The sequence below is a fragment of the Ranitomeya imitator genome, chromosome 2 (genome assembly GCF_032444005.1).
Source record: "Ranitomeya imitator isolate aRanImi1 chromosome 2, aRanImi1.pri, whole genome shotgun sequence".
Taxonomy (NCBI): domain Eukaryota; kingdom Metazoa; phylum Chordata; class Amphibia; order Anura; family Dendrobatidae; genus Ranitomeya; species Ranitomeya imitator.
Window position 1 is genome coordinate 717501496 of NC_091283.1, and position 17877 is coordinate 717519372.

General features: G+C 48.4%; 1 protein-coding gene across 1 annotated transcript in view; it reads right to left on the reverse strand.

The window, feature by feature from the left end:
* Positions 1-13471, reverse strand: part of MACROH2A2 (macroH2A.2 histone) — an 89512-nt gene extending 76041 nt beyond the window's left edge. Inside the window, exon 1 of the mRNA XM_069753160.1 lies at positions 12949-13471. The gene's annotated coding sequence lies outside the window, so the exon portion shown is untranslated. The remainder of the gene's footprint in view (positions 1-12948) is intronic.
* Positions 13472-17877: the final 4406 nt, after the last annotated feature.

Genomic DNA, 17877 nt, shown 5'->3' on the forward strand with positions numbered 1-17877 from the left:
ATGCTGTGGTTTTTACCGCGATGCGTTTTTTTCGCGGAAAAAAATGCATCATGTGCACAAAACATGCGGAATTCATTCTAAATTATGGGATGCTTATTCTACACTTTTTTGCGGTTTTATAGCGTTTTTATCGGGGAAAACCGCGAAAAAACCGCAACGTGTGCACACAGCCTTATACTGGGCTTATGGGCCTGAAATTCTAGTCCTGATACCGTTGTGAAAACATGTAAGAGAAACAAGATGTAGCTGCTGAAATTGAACCTTCATAGGAGGTTATAGCTTCTTATAGTGATCACAGGATTATTTACCAACTGGGAGTTCTCCACTCAGGGCTGTGGATTTGCCTCTTATAATTAAGGCAAGATTCCCAATACAGAATCAACAGATGTTAACAAAACCCAGATCACTTTAATAGCTGGCTGTGCCTCATTAGACAATAGTAAGCGTAGTGAGAGAGAAGGACCCTGTAATACCATGCTAAATGTATTATTCAGCTCTGGGCTTATGGCAAACCTGCGGTCAATTTTGCCACAGTTTGTGTGTATTGTATTGCAGATTTTATTAAAGATTTTTCGTCTACACAAGGCTCAAGTCTGATTTCTCAGAGAATATGCAACATGTACTTATTATTCTACATATAAACAACAGAAGTCACATTTTCTCCTTCTATAAGCTTGCAGTTCTCTTTCCTGTCTGCAGACTTTTGTAGATATTAACCCCTTAAGCCCCGAGGGTGGTTTGCACGTTAATGACCGGGCCAATTTTTACAATTCTGACCACGGTCCCTTTATGAGGTTATAACTCTGGAACGCTTCAACAGATCCCAGTGATTCTGACATTGTTTTCTCGGGACATATTGTACTTCATGATAGTGGTAAAAATTCTTTGATAGTACCTGCGTTTGTTTGTAAAAAAAAACGGAAATTTGGCGAAAATTTTATGCAATTAAATCAGAGATATGTCACACAAAATACTTAATAAGTAACATTTCCCACATGTCTACTTTACATCAGCACAATTTTGGAACCAAAATTTTTTTTTTGTTAGGGAGTTATAAGGGTTAAAAGTTGACCAGCAATTTCTCATTTTTACAACACCATTTTATTTTAAGGACCACATCTCATTTGAAGTCATTTTGAGGGGTCTATATGATAGAAAATACCCAAGTGTGACACCATTCTAAAAACTGCACCCCTCAAAATGCTCAAAACCATATTCAAGAAGTTTATTAACCCTTCTGGTGCTTCACAGGAATTTTTGGAATGTTAAAATAAAAATTTAACTTTTTTTCACAAAAAATTTACTTCAGCTCCAATTTGTTTTATTTTACCAAGGGTAACAGGAGAAAATGGACCCCCAAACATTGTTGTACAATTTGTCCTGAGTACGCCAATACCCCACATGTGGGGGTAAACCACTGTTTGGGCGCATGACAGAGCTCGGAAGCGAAGGAGCGCCATTTGACTTTTCAATGCAAAATTGACTGGAATCGAGATGGGACGCCATGTTGCGTTTGGAGAGCCCCTGATGTGCCTAAACATTGAAACCCCCCACAAGTGACACCATTTTGGAAAGTAGACCCCTAAGGAATTTATCTAGATGTGTTTTGAGCGCTTTGACCCACCAAGGGCTTCACAGAAGTTTATAATGCAGAGCCGTAAAAATAAAACAAATTTTTTCCCCAAAAAATTATTTTTTAGCCCCCAGTTTTGTATTTTCCCGAGGGTAAGAAGAGAAATTCGACCCCAAAAGTTGTTGTCCAGTTTGTCCTGAGTGCGCTGATACCCCATATGTGGGGGGGAACCACTGTTTGGCCGCATGGAAGGGGTCGGAAGGGAAGGAGCGCCATTTGGAATGCAGACTTAAATGGAATGGTCTGCAGGTGTCACATTGCGTTTGCAGAGCCCCTAATGTACCTAAACAGTAGAAACCCCCAACAAGTGACCCCATATTGGAAACTAGACCCCTCAGGGAACTCATCTAGATGTGTTGTGAGAACTTTGAACCCCCAAGTGTTTCACTACAGTTTATAACGCAGAGCCGTGAAAATAAAAAAAAAAAATTTCCCACAAAAAATATTTTTTAGCCCCCAGTTTTGTATTTTCCCAAGGGTAATAGGAGAAATTGGATCCCAAAAGTTGTTGTCCTATTTGTCCTGAGTACGCTGATACCCCATATGTTGGGGTAAACCCCTGTTTGGGCACACGGGAGAGCTCGGAAGGGAAGGAGCACTGTTTTACTTTTTCAACGCAGAATTGGCTGGAATTGAGATCGGACGCCATGTCGCGTTTGGAGAGCCCCTGATGTGCCTAAACAGTGGAAACCCCCCAATTATAACTGAAACCCTAATCCAAACACACCCCTAACCCTAATCCCAACAGTAACCCTAACCACACCTCTAACCCAGACACACCCCTAACCCTAATCCCAACCCTATTCCCAACTGTAAATGTAATCTAAACCCTAACCGTAACTTTAGCCCCAACCCTAACCCTAACTGTGGCCCCAACCCTAGCCCTAAAATGGAAATAAATACTTTTTTTAATTTTTCCCTAACTAAGGGGGTGATGAAGGGGGGTTTGATTTACTTTTATAGCGGTTTTTTTAGCGGATTTTTATGATTGGCAGCCGTCACACACTGAAAGATGCTTTTCATTGCAAAAAATATTTTTTGGCGTTGCCACATTTTGAGAGCTATAATTTTTCCATATTTTGGTCCACAGAGTCATGTGAGGTCTTGTTTTTTGCGGGACAAGTTGACGTTTTTATTGGTAACATTTTCGGGCACGTGACATTTTTAGATCGCTTTTTATTACGATTTTTGTGAGGCAGAATGACCAAAAACCAGCTATTCATGAATTTCTTTTGGGGGAGGCGTTTATACCGTTCCGTGTTTGGTAAAATTGATAAATCAGTTTTATTCTTCGGGTCAGTACGATTACAGTGATACCTCATTTAAATCATTTTTTTAAGTTTTGGCGCTTTTATACGATAAAAACTATTTTATAGAAAAAATTATTTTTGCATCGCTTTATTCTCAGGACTATAACTTTTTTATTTTTTCGCTGATGATGCTGTATGGCGGCTCATTTTTTGCGGGACAAGATGACTCTTTCTGCGGTACCATGGTTATTTATATCTGTCTTTTTGATCGCGTGTTATTCCACTTTTTGTTCGGCGGTATGATAATAAAGCGTTGTTTTTTGCCTCTTTTTTTTCTTACGGTGTTTACTGAAGGGGTTGACTAGTGGGCCAGTTTTATAGGTCGGGTCGTTACGGACGCGGCGATACTAAATGTGTACTTTTATTGTTTTTTTTAGTATTTAGATAAAGAAATGTATTTATGGGAATATTTTTTTTTCCATTATTTAGGAATTTTTTTTAATTTTTTTTTTTTTTACACATTTGGAAAAATTTTTTTTTACTTTGTCCCGGGGGGGACATCAGAGATCGATGATCTGACAGTTTGCACAGCACTCTGTCAGATCACCGATCTGACATGCAGCACTGCAGGCTTCACAGTGCCTGCTCTGAGCAGGCTCTGTGAAGCCACCTCCCTCCCTGCAGGACCCGGATGCCGCGGCCATCTTGGATCCGGGTCCAGGAAGGAGGTAGGAGACCCTCGCAGCAACGCGATCACATCGCGTTGCTGCGGGGGGCTCAGGGAAGCCTGCAGGGAGCCCCCTCCCTGCGCGATGCTTTCCTATACCGCCGGCACATCGCGATCATGTTTGGTTGCTCCAGCGTTTGCCGGAGCGAGCCAGAGGTCATTCTTCAATGCAAATCTATGATAGCCTAGCTCTGGCTCTCAGAATTAAATTGAGAACTTCTGACTTGCGGCCAGTTAGAAGCTACGGTCACAAGATGGCGCTGCGAGACCGGAGCCGTGCCGAAAAAAACGGAGAAAATGCCGGAGAGCGAGTATGAGGGAAGGGGCAGGTGAAGAAAGGAGAAAAAAAAAAAAGAGGCTGAAGTGGTGCTTAATAGAGATGGGTGGACCAATGGATTTTTGGGTCCGGCCCAATAATTAAAAAAAAAGTTTGGGTTCAGGTACCAGAACAGCACCTTGACCCGATTCCCTTGAATGTGAGGCCCAAACAAGAGACAAGGGCTTCAATGGAATGGGTGTTATAATCACCTGTTTCTTATTTTTAGGCTATGTGCACACGTTCAGGATTTCGCATTTTTTTTGCCGTTTTCCGCGGGAAAAACACTTAAACGCATACATAAGCATCCCATCATTTTAATGCATTCTGCAATTTTTGTGCACATGATGCATACTTACCTTCAGCTGTCTGTCCCCAATGCTCTGCTTCTCTGCACTCCTCCTGCCGCCTGTGTCAGCGCCGGCCAGCCGGAAAGCACAGCGGTGACGTCACCGCTGTGCTTTCCGGCTGACCGGCGCTGACAGTGCAGAGGAAAGCAGAGCGCCGGAGGACAGACAGCTGAAGGTATGTAGTGTTTGTTTTTTTAACGTTTACGCTGGTAACCATCGGGTTACTAAGCGTGGCCCTGCGCTTAGTAACCCGATGTTTACCCTGGTTACCGGGGACCTCGGGATCGTTGGTCGCTGGAGAGCTGTCTGTGTGACAGCTCTCCAGCGACCAAACAGCGACGCTGCAGCGATCGACATCGTTGTCGGTATCGCTGCAGCGTCGCTTAGTGTGACGGTACCCCAAGACAGATTTCATCACCCAGGTATCATTGCAATCAATATAATGGCGCCGACCTGACATTGTAGGTTACTGTGCACAATCCTGCTAATCGGAAAACCTATGTGTTTAAAAGGCAATCTATTTCAGAAATCCCTTCTCCCATGGCTGCAGTCAGACTTGGACTGGCCCACAAGGGATCAGGTAAATTCTCTGGTGGGCCACTGTGCAGCAGGAATAAGCCATTTACCCTCCAACATGAGCAGTAGTTGTCCCACTGAATTTGATTCTCTATGTACAGATATATAGAAGCTGAGGTAAATCTGTAAATGAGGGTAGTGGACTGTAACATTGCATGCAGCTCAGTGGGCCCCAGAGTTGGCGATCTCTTGAATTAAATGACTGCCGATTGGCACTTACGGCAGGGGTGTCAAACTGCATTCCTCGAGGGCTGCAAACAGGTCATGTTTTCAGGATTTCCTTGCATTGCACAGGTGATAATTTAATCACCTGCAGAGAATGATTCCAGCACCTTGTGCAATGCTAAGGAAATCCTGAAAACATGACCCGTTTGCAGCCCTCGAGGAATGCAGTTTGACACCCCTGACTTACGGTATTAGCCTACTTAGGCAGACTATGTAATATGTGCACAGAATGATCAGTAATAAACTTGTCCATTTGTATGGGCTGTAATTGTTCTCGGCAGCACAAGTCTTGTTTACACATGACAATGTGCTGCTGAGAGCAATGATTTTGCTCATTTGTCAGGTAAGGCTTCTTTCACACTTCCGTCGGTACGGGGCCGTCACAAAGTGTCGGCGCAACATACCGATGGACAGTGGTGATTTTCTGCACAATGTGGGCAACGGACGCAGTGTTTCAACACGTCCGCTGCCCATAGTAAACTCCCCGGGAGGAGGGGTAGAGTTACGGCCAGGCATGCGCAGTTTAAAATGTAGGACACGACGTACGAAAAAAAAACCGTTCCCTTGAGCTTTTTTTGCTGCGACGGTCCGCCAAATACCGACGCATCCAGTTCACGACGGACGCGACGTGTGGCCATACGTCGGCAATACATGTCTATGGGGAGAAAAGCATCCTGCAGGCACATATGCAGGATGCGTTTTTTCCCCAAAATGACGCATTGTGACGGATCTAAAAAGACGGAAGTGTGAAGGTAGCCTTAGGCCTCTTTCACACTTCTGTCTTAGCCTACTTTCACACTAGCGTTTTCTGCAATCCGTCACAATGCGTCGTTTTGCAGAAAAAAACACATGCTGCAAAAGTGCTTGCAGGATGCGTTTTTTCCCCATAGACTTGTATTGACGACGCATTTGCGACAGATTGCCACACGTCGCATCCGTCGAGCGACGGATGCGTCGTGCTTCTGCGGACCGTCGGGAGCAAAAAACGCTACATGTAACGTTTTTTGCTCCTGACGGACCGCTTTTTCCGACCGCGCATGCGTGGCCGGAACTCCGCCCCCACCTCCCCATGGGGCAGCAGCTGCGCCGGAGAAATGCATCCGCTGCCTCCATTGTGCAATGCGCTAAATGCTAGCATCGGAATCTCTCCCCGACGCATTGCGACGGGGAGATTCCGACGCTAGTGTGAAAGTAGCCTAAATCCGTCGATTTTTGAGAATGCAGGATCCAGCAAAAAGTCACTGGCTACAATGGAAGCCTATAGACTCAGGATGCGTCGCTGCCTGTGAAAAAGCAGGAATCCAGCGACGGGTCCCGTCTTTCTAACTGAGCATGTGTGGAAGAATTTCCAGTCAGGGAAATTCTCTCTCGCTCTTTTTACTATTGATGCTGCATATGCAGCATCAATAGTAGCAAGATATAATGTTAAAAAAAATTAAAAAAAATCGCAATATTCTCACAGCGTCACCGATGCTCCCGGCAGCTAGCAATTACTTCCTAGCAATACACTGCGAAATCTCGCGAGAAGTCGCATTGAGCCCGCGACTTCTCGCGAGATTTTGCAATGTAGTACTAGGAACGCTAGCTGCCGGGAGCATCGCCGCACAGGATACCGGTAGGTGAGAATACTGCGATTTTTCTTTTTTTAAGCCTGGTTTGTGTATGCGTTTTTGCAGTGGAAAACCCGCTGCTAAGACACATACACAACAGGTGCACATAGCCTCGACGGGTCCAGTGCACACGTTTTCCACAATCTGCACAGGATCCGTCATTTCAACGTCTTGACGGATCCTGTGCAGATTTGGAAGATGGAAGTGCGAAAGAAGCCTAATTGGCAGGCTGTGTACACTGCACAATTACCAGGAAACTAATAGTCCTTGAAATACTCATTTCCGATAATCGTGTAATAGTGATGTAACAGCTTGGAATAAAAACATTTATTTTTTATCTGCCACAAATAAATATATATTATTTATACAGCTGATCTCCTAAAGGTGAGGGTGTTGCTTTTTTTTTTTTTTTTACACTATGGCGCTCTTTTCCCTGCATAAATCTAGTCTTGAACACGATCTACTAGAATCACACAAATAAGATTTAAAGGGAACCTGTCACCTGAATATGGTGGGACCGGTTTTCGGTCATATGGGCGGAGTTTTCTGGTGTTTTATTCACCCTTTCCTTACCCAATGGCTGCAATATTGGATTGAAGTTCATTCTCTGTCCTCTGTAGTACATGCCTGCGCAAGGCAATCTAGCCTTGCGCACGCGCAGTATGCTTTGCCCAACTGCAGGCAAAGCCAAAAAGCATTAGCGCGCATGCGCCAGCGCACTATGTCCCGGAACACAGCGAAATACTTCCGAGACATGCGCTGCAGACAGCATTCGAAGGTCCGTCACAAAATAACGGAACATCGCTTACGCATGCCAAGAATGGCATGCGTTACAGACATTGCGGTCAATGGGTGCGCTAACGGATCCGATACATTGCGTTAGTGGCGCTATGTAACGGATTCCGTTAGCGGATACCCACTAACGCAATGTGAACTTAGCCTAAGGAAAGGGTGAATCAAACACCTGAAAACTCCACCCATATGACTGAAAACTGGTCCCGCCAAATTCAGGTGACAGGTTCCCTTTAAGGACTATGCCCCCTTGGCTAATAAGACTAAAGTTGACAAAGGAGAAGGCTACCATATCTCCAGAACAGAGAGGTGAAGAGACGAGACAAAAAAAAAAAAACTGCTCTTGCATTATATAGCAAAAAATGCTGATGTTCCCTTTCAACAAGTGACTCAATTTGAATAATAATAATAAAAAAAATCTAATGAAGCATTTCTCAAGCTTATGTAAACATGATGTCTTTTAGATGTGCAAGAACCCAACGCATTTGTAAAACGCTTCAGGATACGCCATCATCTTTTCTCCCAAAGGCCACATTCACACATTAAGTATTTGGTGAGTTTTTTCACCTCAGTATTTGTAAATCAAAACAGTGAGGGTATGTTCACACGTTGAGGATTTCCATCCTTTTTTTTTCAGGACAGTTTTTTTAAAAACTGCAGCTCTTGGCAGAAAACGCAGGTCTTTTTTTGGTCCTTTTTTGATGCGTTTTTTGATGCGTTTTTTGATCCTTTCAGTTTTCTATGCAGAGACTGTGTGTTTCCTGGGAAGCTTTTTAGGGCTAAAATGGCTGAAAATACCCTAACCCTACCCCTATTCTAACCTTAGTGAAAAAAAAAATTCTTAATTTTTTTATTGTCCCTACCAATGGGGGTGACAAAGTGGGGGGGGGGGGGGGGTGTCATTTACTATTTTTTTTTATTTTGATCACTGAGATAGGTTATATCTCAGTGATCAAAATGCACTTTGGAGCGAATCTGCCGGCCGGCAGATTCGGCGGGCGCACTGCGCATGCGCCCGCCATTTTGCAAGATGGCGGCGCCCAGGGAGAAGACGGCCAGACGGACACCGGGACGCCGGGTAAGTATAAGGGGGGAGATTAGGGCACGGGGGGGGGGGGGGGCATCGGAGCACGGGGCGGTGGGATTGGAGCACGGGGGGGCGGGATCGGAGCACGGGGGGCAGCCACACTCCGCCCACGCACTTCCGCCCGCTCCCCCGCACTTCCTGCTGCAGCGGTTCTGCACATCAAATCGCAGTAAAACCCGCAGATATATTTTTGATCTGCGGGTTTTACTGCGATTTTGACCTCACAATGGAGGTCTATGGGTGCAGAACCGCTGCGGTTCAGGAAAAAGAATTGACATGCTCCTTCTTTTTTCCCGCAGCTATTCAGCGCGGCTTTTTACACGAAATTCCGGATCATGTGCACAGCAGTGACTGTTTTCCATAGGGTTACATTGTTATGTACCCTGCATGGAAAACAGCTGCGGAACCGCAGCGGCAATACCGCTGCGGTTCCGCAGTAAAAAACGCACTGTGTGAACATGGCCTGAGTGGGTGATAACTACAGAAGTGGTGACACGTCTATTATACTTTCCCTATGATTGTTCCACTCCTAGTTTGACAAATACTGAAAGGTGGCCTTAGTATCTTTTTTACATTTTTTCAAGTTTCTTGTGATATCTGTGGATGCCCGCTTTGTTTTAGACTTGCATTGGATAAAATAGTGAGCGACTTCCAAAAATGAACTGGTCACTGGTTTTAATCACTTTGGCTGTTTGGAAACCTGAAGTGGTTAAAAGAAGCTCAGAAGACTGAAGATGGGAACTGCAAGTCATTTTCAGGTTGCTGTACATATGTTCATTCAGCAGTTCTCAGAATGTGCCTGCCTGAAAAAAAAAAAAAAAGAAAAAAGTACTCTGAAAGGGGTTACTCGCTGCCACTTCTGAACAGACTGCAGCGGTGACACGACTACACTGCAACCAATCACTGAGCTCAGGGCTTTCGTGGTATCTATAGTGACATTACCGCTGAGCCTAGTAACTGACTCCTGTGTCCCAAGTGGTTTAATCATAATGTCACCTTTGCAGTCTGGTTAAGTGACACTCGGAGCAGTGTTTACACCCTGCACAGTCGCTCCACGGTGCGTCAAGTTATTTATATACACCTTCCCACCTATCTCCACCCTTCTCTAGCTCTATGAAGCCAGAGCTGTCAATCAATGAAGAGGGGGTAGAGATGGAGGGAAAACAAGCAGGTAGCAAGGTGTATAGAACTGTTTAGCCCCACCATGATGCCCCAAGCGCCTGTAATGGGTTTAGTCATTGTGTGCTGACAGTGCCTATAAGTGGCTGGGACAACAGCAGAGGCTTCTCAGATGGAGTACAGCTAATTTGGTCATTTTTAATCTGTCAAAGCTATAAAAAAACAATTGTAGAAGGATGGAAGCAGCAAGAGTGCACATGGCTACAGAAACTCATTCTATTGTGCACATATCATTGTTACAAGCAAAAACAACATGACGGGAAACATTGTATTTTAATGTAATTATTTGTATTGAAAAACAGATGCCATAATAGTAAACACTGCATATATAACACTAGATGGTGGCCCAATTCTAACGCATCGTGTATTCTAGACTAGAGTATGTATGCGTAGTGTGTAACAGCCCACGTAGTGTATAGCGCAGCCCAAGCAGTATATAGCAATGTGGAAATCATCCCTGTTAAAAAAAAAAAAAAAATCAAAATAAAAAATAGTTACAGTATATACTCACCTTCCGTTGGCCCCTGGATCCAGGAAGCGGTTACCGACGCTCCTTGCGCGCTCCGGTCTCAAGGGTGCATTGCGGTCTCGCGAGACCGCTACATCATCATCTCGCGAGATCGCAACGCATGGCGCGGTCACCGAAGCGTCGCGAGGAGGGGCCGACGGACGGTAATGATTTATTTATTTTTTAAATTATTTTTAACATTAGATCTTATTACTATTGATGCCGCATACGCAGCATCAATAGTAAAAAGTTGGTCACACAGGGTTAATAGCAGCGGTTATGGAGTGCGTTACCCGTGGCATAAAGCGGTCCGTTACCGCCGGCATTAACCCTGCATGAGCGGTGAGTGGAGGGGAGTATGCAGGCGCCAGACACTGACTGCGGGGAGGAAGGAGCAGACATTTTCTTCTGGACTGTGCCCGTCACTGATTGGTCGCGGCAAAACAGCCGCGACCAATCAGCAACTTGGATTTCCATGACAGAGGCCGCGACCAATGAATATCCGGGACAGAAAGACGAAGTGACACTTAGGCTACTTTCACACTAGCGTTTTCTGCAATCCGTCACAATGCGTCGTTTTGCAGAAAAAACGCATCCTGCAAAAGTGCTTGCAGGATGCGTTTTTTCCCATAGACTTGTATTAACGACGCATTTGCGACGGATTGCCACACGTCGCATCCATCGAGCGTCAGATGCGTTGTGCTTCTGTGGACCGTCGGGAGCAAAAAACGCTACATGTAACGTTTTTTTGCTCCTGACGGACCGCTTTTTCCGACCGCGCATGCGCGGCCGGAACTCCGCCCCCCACCTTACAATGGGGCAGCGGATGCACCGGAGAAATGCATCCGCTGCCTCCATTATTATTATACATTTTTATAGCGCCATTTATTCCATGGCGCTTTACATGTGAGTACGGGGCAAATATAGACAAATACATTAAACATGAGCAGATAACAAGGCACACGAGTACATAAGGAGGGAGGACCCTGCCCGCGAGGGTTCACAGCCTGCAGGGGATGGGTGAGGATACACTAGGAGAGGGAAGAGCTGGCTGTGCGGCTGTTCAGTAGGTTGAGGATCACTGCAGGCTGTAGGCTTGTCGGAAGAGATGAGTCTTCAGGTTCTTTTTGAAGGTTTCTATGGTAGGCGCAAGTCTGATGTGTTGGGGTAGAGAGTTCCAGAGTATGGGGGAAGCACGGGAGAAGTCTTGGATGCGGTTATGGGAAGAAGAGATGAGAGGGGAGTAGAGAAGGAGGTCTTGGGAGGATCGGAGGTCGCGTGTAGGTAGGTACCGGGAGACCATGTCACAGATGTATGGAGGAGACAGGTTGAGGATGGCTTTGTATGTCAGTGTGAGGGTTTTGAACTGGAGTCTCTGGGCGATAGGAAGCCAGTGAAGGGCTTGACACAGGGGAGAGGCTGGGGAATAGCGGGGGGACAGGTGGATTAGTCGGGCAGCAGAGTGTAGGATGGATTGGAGTGGTGCCAGAGTGCTAGAGGGGAGTCCAGAGAGTAGGAGGTTGCAGTAGTCGAGGCGGGAGATGATAAGGGCATGCACTAGCGTTTTTGCAGTGTTGCGGTCAAGGAAAGCACGGATCCGGGAAATATTTTTGAGTTTGAGACGACAGGAGGAGGCAAGGGCTTGGATATGTGGCTTGAAAGAGAGGGCAGAGTCGAGGATCACCCCGAGGCACCGGGCGTGTGCAATACGTTAAACGCTAGCGTCGGAATCTCTCCCCGACGCATTGCGACGGGGAGATTCCGATGCTAATGTGAAAGTAGCCTTAGACAATTATATCGTAGATGAGGAGCCGCCCGCGCCCATCACCCTGCTCCTTTCTATGTGATCTGGGAAAATCATAAAGGCGTTTTCAAGTGGCCGGGATTAGTTATAAGACACCAAGAAAGTGAGCGGATTAAAGAGTAAGTGCATAGGGTGAACTACAAAAACTAGACGACCCTGACAAGGTGAGGGAAGGCCTCCAGGTACGGGGGTATGGCTGGCGCACACTGCCAACACAGGTGAGAATGAATGACCAGGTCAGGGGCACAATGCCGCCCGCCTGAACATATGATCACCACATAGGCTGGCACCGAGCCACGGGAAACCCAAGGAGACTGTAAAGTAGCGGGCCCTTTAAGTGGCCTAACTTCAAATCCGGATTATCCAAAAATATAAATCTACAGAAGGGGAGAGAGCCCTGACAGGTAAATTGCACAGGCCTGCCTACCCAGACACCCCCCACCTCAGCCTGCCCCCACCCAGGTGCCCCCTTATACATAGATCATATATTACACACTGTGAGATTACATACACGGTATAATATATGTAGGAGGACTGATGGCGGCCAGAGAGGAGGCAACTGAGGGACAAGGACCTCATTACCGGAGCCCAGCACAGGCTGCAGCGCCCCCTCCGGCCATTCCTCCGCTTCCTGCGGTCATTGTACCCGAGGGCGGGAAGCGCGCGGGGCCCGTACAATATTCTCTACCGTCCCACATAGGCGAGAATCCCGAGAACATGGCAGCTCCCCGCAGCCGGGCACACTGCAGCACATCCGGGGCCTCTCACCCGGTGGAGGGGAGGCAGCCATGCAGCGGGCTTGCACCGCGCTCACCTCCTAGTCAGGCGCCTGCCATGTTCCGTGCGGCGCGGAGCCGCCATTCATTGCCTGCGCCGTGCTCGGCCGCTTACCTTTGTGCGCCCTCCCGGAGATACCCGGCTGCACCCGCACACGGCCGGCTCCTCGCGGCTATTGTTCCTATTGTTATTGTCGGGTCTTCTGTGGCCTTTTCTATTATTTTCCCTCCCCCCCGCCGGTGTGTAAATGGGAGCTGTGAAAGCTGATAGTAAAAGCAGGAGGAGGCGGGAGGCAGCGAGCAGGGGACAGGGAAGGAGGGCGGGAGGAGGCGCTATGGAAACGTTCAAATCCACGGCCTCCCTGAGGTGGAGCTGTGCGGGCTGTGATTGGTGGCCGCGCTCCGGCCTCCTGCGGGGCTTGTGCTGTGGGGCTTGCGCTGTGACTACGTCCTCTGTGGCCGCTCAGCAGTGCGGGATCTGCTGGCACAGCTATTCTGTATGGCGGCCTGGGGAGCAGGAGACCTGTCGGCCCTCACTGTCCCCCTCTCTCCGCCCCATCAGCTGCGCAGGAGACCTGAGGACGCGGCCCGGCGATATCTGACAGTGGCGGCCTCCAGTCTCTGGCGCCCCGCCCACTAACAGACGTCAGCGGGCTCTCCGCCAATGCCGGCCTTTATTCTCCCACGCTCCGCCCTCTGGCGGTGACGGCTGGTACACTCATTGCTTCCTGCCAGACGGTGACCGGGAGCTGAGCAGAGAGCAGGGAGCCAGGTACCGCCGGGACTGTGACTGTGGCCGCTTCCATTGTCTGCATAGAATAGGACATTGCCCCGTGGAAGGACAACACTGTACCGCTACAGGCCTCTGTGTGTCCACTATACTGTGTGAGGTAGTGGGGGCGCTGCTGGGAGTTGTAGTGTCTGCACAGCTGGACAGGCCATGTCTATTACTGATCCCCCTGCACTGTCTGGGGCTGCTGGGAGTTGTAGTGTCTGCACAGCTGGACAGGCCATGTCTATTACTGATCCCCCTGCACTGTCTGGCGTTGCTGGGAGTTGTAGTGTCTGCACAGCTGGACAGGTCATGTCTATTACTGATCCCCCTGCACTGTCTGGCGTTGCTGGGAGTTGTAGTGTCTGCACAGCTGGACAGGTCATGTCTATTACTGATCCCCTGCACTGTCTGGGGCTGCTGGGAGTTGTAGTGTCTGCACAGCTGGGAAGGTGATATTTATTACTGATCCCCTGCACTGTCTGGTGTTGCTGGGAGTTGTAGTGTCAGCACTGCTGGGCATGTCACATCTATTACTGATCCCCTGCACTGGCAGTCGCTGCTGGGAGTTGTAGTGTCAGCACTGCTGGGCAGGTCACATCTATTACTGATCCTCTGCACTGTCTGGGGCTGCTGGGAGTTGTAGTGTCAGCACTAGTGTTGAGCATTCCGATACCGCAAGAATCAAGTATCGGCCGATACTTGCGGTATCGGAATTCCGATACCGAATTCCGATACTTCCCGCGTATCAGATACCGGAATCGGAAGTTCCCAGAATTCAAACTGCACGCAGCAGCCAATGAGGAATGAATGGAAGTGTGGGCACATCCTGTTTAGCATGGTGGGCATGTAAGTACTGGCAAGGCTGTGATTGTCTGCTGAAATGATGTCACTCTGCACTATAAAAAACGCTGCCGCCATTTTGCGCTCACTCTGCTGTGATTTCAGTTAGGGACAGGACGCTGTGTTCTAACTGAGGGCCAGTTGAGATAGCTAATTGCTTTATTTTGCTTTTCCAAGGCTAATTTAGCAAACGCTGTGTTCACTGTTCAGTTCACCTTGCTCTTGCCTTGCAGCGCTGTTTTAACAGCGTTCTGCAAGGTCTGTGTGTGTGTGTGTGCAGCTCACTCTGTAGTCTGTGTGCAGCCATATACCAGGTTGTATTCAGCTCAGGGGGGGTTCACACTGCCTCACACAGTTCTATCCATTGTCCTTTTTTGCTCATAGTGCAGCCTGCTGCACATTTTTTCTAAAATTTCCTATTAGTGTCTTTCCACCCGTCACCAGCTAAATTGTGGAAAAACACTAGATAGGATAACCTAGAGGAGGGTTTTTGGGCCTTGCAGCGCCGTTTACGGCTGTCTGCACGGTCTCCGTGTGAGCGCAGCTCGCCCTGTAGTCTGTGTGCAGCCACAGCCGGTTGTATTCAGCTCAGGGTGCGTCACTGCCTCATACCGTTAAATAACTTGTCCTTTTTTTCAACTAGTGCAGCCTGTTTAAACATTTTTTTAAAAATTCCTATTAGTGTCTTTCCACCCGTCTCCAGCAAAATAGTGGAAAAACACTAGATAGGATAACCTAGAGGAGGGTTTTTGGGCCTTGCAGCGCCGTTTACGGCTGTCTGCACGGTCCCCGTGTGAGTTAAACTCGCTCTGTAGCCCGATCTGCCCAAAAAAAAAAAGTAAAGTTCACCAAACACCACTTAACACTTGTGTAGGCCACATTTTATCAATAATAAAGTCTAGTCCACACTTTACAACATTAGTGTTTCTTACACCTGTTAGGAGGAGCATTTCAGGAATAAGCACACTAAGGCCTTAGTACTTTTCTGCTTATCTTTATCTGTCAACCAAGATGAAGAGGGCAGGGAGTAAGGGGCGTGGAGCAGGGAGAGGACGTGGTGATTCTGTGCCTGCTGCGGGCACCGGTGACTCATCATCACCCAGTTTCAGCAGGGAACAGTCCTTCATGCGCAGCTTTGTTGGAGAGCGCTGTGCACCGCTGCTGCGTGAAGATCAAATTGAAGCCGTTGTCGGATGGATGGCAGCTAACGCATCGACTTCAATTAGTGCCACATCCTCAGGCACAGACCACTGGAGAGCAGCCATCTGTCTCTTCACCACCTGCCAAATTGGCCAGGCAGTCAGAGAGCGTCTCTACTTCTGTTCTCTGAATCTCTTGGCTTGGAAACAGGGGGCCAGCCAAGCAGCATTGGAGAAATGGAAGAAGAGGCAGTGTGCAGTGATGCCCAACACCTTTGTCTCTCTGACTCTGAAGAGGCGGGTGGGCCAGTGCCTCCGGTGACCACAGCACAGTACGCATCTGATGATGAAACTCAGGTGCCGCTTTCTGGTGCGTACTGTTCTGCCGAGACTACCCAGGAGGAGCAGTTGGTGGCAGAGGGTAGTGGAGATGATGAGGTCCTTGACCCATCGTGGCGTGAGGAACAGGAAGGTGGTGGGAGCAGCTCTGAGGAAGAGATTCCCCAAACGGGCCAAAGAGGGAGGGGGAAGACTGCGGAGCCTGTAGCCTCCACTTTGGCACCCGTTAGGAGCCTGTCTCTTCCACAAGCCAAAAAGGGCGCTCCCAAGACTTGAAGTGCCTGGTCCTTTTTGACACAGTTGCAGATGACATTTGTTTTGTCAAATGCAAGCTGTGTTATCAGAAAGTCAAAAGAGGGAAAAGTGTCAGCAACCTCAATACCACAAATATGTGGAAACATGTGCGGACCAGGCACGCGGTGGAGTTACAGAAACACACTGAAGATGTAGGCCAACCAACAGCGGCAGCTACCACCTCTTCAGCTCGTGTTGCTTCTTCCTCCAGCTCACGCACAGCTGGTTCGGCTTCCTCCTTGGATCGCCATGGAAGAACCTCTGGCACTGTTGTCCAGAGACCTAGTGTAATTCCACCCACAGCACCACGTTCCCAGTCATCCTCACACTCCCAGCCTAGTCTACAGCCATCGGTAGTACAGGCATGGGAGAAAAGGCGGGCATTCTCGGCAAACCACCCCCGAGCACAGGCTCTGAATGCAGGCATTGCCAAACTTCTGTCGCTGGAAATGCTCTCATTCAGGCTGGTGGAGACTGACAGCTTCCGTGACTTGATGGCATTGGCAGTCCCACAGTACAAGGTGCCCAGCCGCTTTTACTTCAGCAGGCAAGCCGTCCCTGCCCTGCACAAGCATGTGGAGGGACAAATAAAACACGCGCTACTGAACGCCGTCAGTAGCAAGGTCCACCTCACCACCGATGCGTGGATGAGTCAACATGGACAGGGGCGATACCTTTCCGTCACTGCCCATTGAGTTAATGTTGTTGAGCCGGGTACAGACCGTGCGAGTGGCGCAGGACGTGTCCTGCCCACTCCAAGGATTGCAGGAATCCAGTCCGTAAGCATTGACTCCTCGTCTTACACAAGTTCCTCAGATTCATCGCGGCAGGATCCGTCACAGTCCACCTCCACATGGACCCGTGAACGTTTACCTGTTACGACTGACATGAGCACAGCCGTGGCCAAACGTCAGCAGGCCGTCTTGAAATTAGTTTCTTTGGGGAATCGAAGCCACACAGCGCAGGAGCTCTGGAATGCCCTAAAGCAGGAGAGCGATGTGTGGTTTGTGCCAGCGAATCTCCAGCCAGGCATGGTAGTGTGTGACAATGGCCGAAATCTGGTGGCAGCTTTAGCCCTTGGCAACCTCACTCACATCCCATGTCTGGCACATGTGCTCAATTTGGTTGTGCAGAGTTTTCTGAGGGACTATCCGGATCTTGATGCACTTCTGCACAAGGCCCGCCTAGAGTGTGCTCACTTGCGGCGTTCCAGCTTGGCAAGATCCCGCATTGCTGCTCTGCAGCGTCGGTTTCGCCTTCCTGAACATTGCATCATATGTGTCCTACCTACCAGGTGGAATTCCACGTTACATATGTTGGAGCGGTTGTGTGAGCAGCAGCAAGCAGTAATGGAGTACCAGCTGCATCAGGCGCAAAGAAGTCGCAGTCAGCGCCGATCAGACTTCACAACCACAGAGTGGGCCACTATGAAGGACGTCTGCCAGGTTTTGCGTCCTTTCGATTATTCCAAGCGGATGGCAAGTGCAGATGATGCACTAGTCAGCATGACTGTCCCCCTTATCTGCTTGCTTCAAGAAACTCTGCAAAGGATAAGGGATGATGTGGAAGAGGTGGAGGATGAGGAGTCACCTTTTCCATCAGCTTCTGGACAGTCAGCGCCACGTGGTTCCTCACAAAGGGGTCGGCATACCCTTTG